This window comes from Cynoglossus semilaevis, chromosome 10, assembly GCF_000523025.1.
Source record: "Cynoglossus semilaevis isolate Cse_v1.0 chromosome 10, Cse_v1.0, whole genome shotgun sequence".
NCBI lineage: Eukaryota > Metazoa > Chordata > Actinopteri > Pleuronectiformes > Cynoglossidae > Cynoglossus > Cynoglossus semilaevis.
Window position 1 is genome coordinate 16560716 of NC_024316.1, and position 5243 is coordinate 16565958.

The 5243-nt window shown below is 35.4% G+C and overlaps 1 long non-coding RNA gene across 1 annotated transcript; it reads right to left on the bottom strand.

Annotated features, from left to right (window-relative positions):
* Positions 1–29: 29 nt before the first annotated feature.
* On the bottom strand, positions 30–949 carry LOC112487652 (uncharacterized). The gene is made up of 3 exons (XR_003050958.1): positions 909–949; positions 184–297; positions 30–109 (listed from the first exon to the last, which is right to left on the bottom strand). It is a non-coding gene; the product is annotated as an uncharacterized LOC112487652 (long non-coding RNA).
* Positions 950–5243: the final 4294 nt, after the last annotated feature.

The following is a 5243-nucleotide window of genomic DNA, read 5'->3' on the forward strand; positions in this document are numbered from 1 at the left end:
ACATTAAATTGGAATGAAAATATTAAAACCTGTAGAAGGTCTGATCATCTCAGGTCCTTCAAACAGGGTTCATCTTCTCCATAATTGATCAACTCTGGTCCATAGAATCCTAGACACAGATCAGATCAGTCAGACACAGATTAAAGTCAACAGGTTTAACAAAAGTCACTGTGTAGTACAAACCTGAAGACATCCTGTGGCTGAGAACATATTTCCTCAAGGGAGTTGGTTCACTTGGACCACCCTACAGTCCAGGAGGACAGATTTCCAGAGCTTCTGTAGATCCAGCACCAACACCTGTGGGGCCAGGATTCTTACTTATTTCATTGACTGATCTTGGCAAATTCAACGAGAACAGCACGAGTGAAGCCTCCACCACCCTGACCAAAAGCTGCACACCAGTAAAAGGTCACATGCTGATAGTAATCACAGGAATAATAAAAACATATACAACCAAGCAGGAATTAGAATGGGAACTGATCCTTCTCAGATGTGATCGGTCTGGCTCCTTGAGGGCCAGGACCTGAACATAAAGGAGACATGAATATACAGCAACAACCTGAACATAAGGATTATCATTCAGTACAAACCTTAAAAGACATCCAGTAGAAAGGAGGCAGGTCTGGATTATTTTAGCTGAGGTCAAGACCTGTCCAGGATGGAGTTTCTCCCAGTTCCAGTCTATAAATATCTATATAAAAACATATACAACCATGCAGGGATTAGAATGGGAAATGCTCCTCCTCAGATCTGATCAGTCTGGCTCCTTGGGGCCAGGACCTGAACATAAATGACATGTTTTCTATATAGCAACAAACTGAATATAACAAGGATTATCATTTATTACAACCCTTAAGACATCTAGTAGAAAGGAGGCAGGTCTGGATCATCTTAGCTGATGTCAAGACCTGTCCAGGAAGGAGTTTCTCCCAGTTCCAGTCTCAGGTCTATGGGAGCAAAACACAGGTGCCCTGTCAATCACTCAACCTTTAACTAGTTTTAGGTTGTCACTTTGCCAAGTCACTTTTTCTAAATTTGAAAACATACCCCTGTATGTAAACAGTAAAACATTTTTTTTAGAGGACAGAATTACTCTGCTGGGAGCCTTCCGAACATTGTCTAAACACCACATTAGACCAAGTCTTTAGCAGAAAATAGACTTAGCAGAGTGACCTAAAAGTCCACACACCAAACAGAGTCTAGTTGCCAATTGTTTACATTATCACGCAAATTTAAATTGTTTAAACAACATCTGTGAGCTCAACAAGTACCAAACAATTTTGCACAGATATTTAAATTATCACGTAAAATTAAATGTTTTAAACAACATCTGTAAGCTCAACGCATCATAAAGTAATATACCAAAAAAGGACAGGCTTTCTTTTAACGGTGTTCTTCGTTGGAACGGTGCTTCTGCTTTTCATGTAAGATGGTCCAAACACATCTTCTCCAGGTACACTACTGCAGATGGGTCCTAAAAAGAACAAATTCCAAATATGTTACACATTAAAGACATAACTGACTCAAATATAAAAATAAATATTCTCCAATTTCCCTTTCAGCACACCAAATTCAGAAATCTCTTACAAAATTCAATTTTTATGTTAACGCCAACTCATCGACAAGTTGTGGCTCTAAACATAGATGAAGGAAGACATCGACGACGTCCACCTGCAGGATGACCTGGGAACAGGGAAGAGGTCACAGGCAGAATATACCTTTCAGAAAAAACCTCAGTTAAAAGGACTGAGATGACTACTGTACCAACAGACAAGTTTGGAAAAAAGGTTGAACAGAAATTGCAGTCCACCATCACAAACAGCATCAAATCACAAATTTCATCAGTCCATTACAATCAATGTCATCCACCCATTTTTATAATAAAACCATATCCATAACCATAAAAAAAAACCTGCAAACCACAAACAAAACAAAAATGCATTAATTAAAACAGTGAAAGTGAATTATGTCATTGTGACACAGCACACCAAATTCAGAAATCTCTTCTGTTTATGTAAAAACCCAGAGACCACAAAATGTTACAAACAAGATAAAAAAAAAAAAATTCAATTTTTATGTAAGACATGTGAAGACCCACAAATGAATAAAAAAAATAAACAAAAAGAAATAAACTAAAGCTCAAATATAATCGCAATCAAACTAAAATATCATCATTGTTATTTCATTCAAAATATTCTAAGAAGACCAGATTAAAAAAATAAATAAAATCAGCAAAAACAGAACCACAAACCGAAATCACAAATTAAGACAAAACAGTACAGACCTACAAATAAAACTCATAAAAACCACAGACAAAACAATACCTTCATGAAACAAAAATGCATTAATTAAAACAGTGAAAGTGAATTATGTCATTGTGACACAGCACACCAAATTCAGAAATCTCTTCTGTTTATGTAAAAACCCAGAGACCACAAAATGTTACAAACAAGATAAAAAAAAAAAAATTCAATTTTTATGTAAGACATGTGAAGACCCACAAATGAATAAAAAAAATAAACAAAAAGAAATAAACTAAAGCTCAAATATAATCGCAATCAAACTAAAATATCATCATTGTTATTTCATTCAAAATATTCTAAGAAGTCCAGATTAAAAAAAAATAATAATAAAATCAGCAAAAACAGAACCACAAACCGAAATCACTAATTAAGACAAAACAGTACAGACCTACAAATAAAACTCATAAAAACCACAGACAAAACAATACCTTCATGTTTTACTTAATAACCATTAAGTAAGACAAAAATCATAGCAATACATTCCCTTAAAAAAAAGAAAACCATAAAAAAACATACATAATAATTGGAAATAGAATACAAAAACATGACAAAAAAAAAGTCTAATAAAATTAACCACAATCAAAGAAACAAAATTTCTGTCAAACGATTCTGTTAAGACCCACAAACAAAGGAACCCCAAAAATGAACATGAAAAACAATAACCAATATTATGATGTAAAACAGCAAAGTAGTAACACGACAAAACCCTCATTGTGTTTGTCAGAAAAGCCCTGTAGACACCCACAAATAAAAAAAGGACAACAGAGACAAAAAAAAAAAAATTATGGAAGGCCCCCTTAAAATAACCAAAAGAATATTAAAAAAATTTTAAAAAAAAGCACAAATGTTTCATTATAAAACCCACAGCAAATAAATTGAAATACAAAGATCCAATACCCAGGATTTTTTTCAACATAAAAACCATAAACCAAAAACAAATCAGTCACTCATTTGTTATACAAAAAAGTATACTGAAGACCACAGCAAAAGAACCACAAGCTAAATCAAAACAATATCCACTCTAATGTTAAATAAAAAGGTAAATATATAATGGCAAAGTAGTAACAAGACAAAAACCTCATTTTGTTTGTCAGAAATACCCTGTAGACACCCACAAATAAAAAAGTACAACAGAGACAAAAAAAAAAAAAAATTATGGAAGTCACCATTAAAATAACCAAAAGAATATTAAAAAAGTTTTTTTTTAATAATTTAAAAAAAAAAAGCACAAATGTTTCATTATAAAACCCACAGCAAATAAATTGAAATACAAAGATCCAATACCCAGGATTTTTTCAACATAAAAACCATAAACCAAAAACAAATCAGTCACTCATTTGTTATACAAAAAAGTAACTGAAGACCACAGCAAACATTAAGAACCACAAGCTAAATCAAAACAATATCCACTCTAATGTTAAATAAAAAGGTAAATATATAATGACAAACCATGTAAAAACTCTAATATCCAAACAATTTACATTTTACACATTTCACACAACGGAAACAAACCAAAGCAGCCAACAGCTAACAGGCTTCAGCTCAGGCCTGTAGGTGGACCTAACAGCAGTGGGGTCCCAACCACAAGGCCTAGCCTGCCAACACCCAGGCTACAATAAAAACAAATTAAAACACACATGTTAAATAAAAAGGTAAATAAATAATGACAAACCATGTAAAACCTCTAATATCCAAACAATTTACATTTTACACATTTCACACAACAAAAACAACCCAAAGCAGCCAAAAGCTAACAGGCTTCACCCCAGGCCGGTAGGGGGACCTAACAGCAGTGGGGTCCCAACCACAAGGCATAGCCTGCCAACACCCAGGCTACAATAAAAACAAATTAAAACACAAACAAAAAGCACAAAATTAACAAAACCAACAACCTAGTTAATAATTTACACCACAAATCAAAATACAAACTTAAAGAAAGGAATGGAAACAGGGTTAGCATTAGCTTCAGCCTAACCAAAGAAGCTAACCAGGCCAAACAAAAGAAGAAGTTGGTCCAAACAGACAGAAAATGGAGGGAAGAGGACAAATCTAACAAATAAAAGAACAGAAGAGAAGAACCAGCACATGACCTACCTGAACCATCACATGGCCTACCTGAAACAGCACAAAGAACCTCACCAGGGAGCAGTCAGAGAGAGAACTGAGCCATTTGGAGGCCTTATATACTACACCTGGGTAAGGGGGCGGGGTGTAGGGAGGGGCTGAGGGAGGGGCTAATGAGATGGGGAGGCTAACTGACTATGTTAGTTAGTAAAACCTTCACTACACTAAGAACTAAAAATAAAATCTTATTCTGGGATGACTAAAATGACAATAAGGACTTACTTTACTATGACTTTCATGAAAAATAATTAAAATATAAAAATAGCCAGAAGTGGCTTAAAATGTAATTTTATACACTAAATCATGTGACTACATTTAAATCATCTGTTCAAGAATTTCAACTACCAACTATATATACCGTAAAATCCCCGAAGATCCCCGCAAGATAGTTATTATATTATTGACGTATACATTTAGTCTCTACGAACCTCCCCCACACTGTTATAGACTGTATCACCACCCCCCTCCAACTGTGTCACCCCTCCCTAGACAGTATCACTCTTCTCCACACAGTTATATTCACAGTACAGTTGTAGAATGGAAATATAAGACAAACATATTACGTCAATAAATGAAATCCACGACGCGGCGGATGTTAGCACTGAGCTGCAGGAGGGAGAGCTCGGGAGCGGTGACGCAGGTGAAGCCCGAATGGAGGTGAGGGCAGTTGGAGTAATCTGCTCCTCTCCTTATATTAGTAGGAGACGGGACAAAGGAGAGAGGAGAGTGAACAGAGGAGAGATACTGGCCAAGACGGACGGACCATATATGAAGGCCGGGCACTGGCAGGAGCATTCAATGTACATTATTAATAAT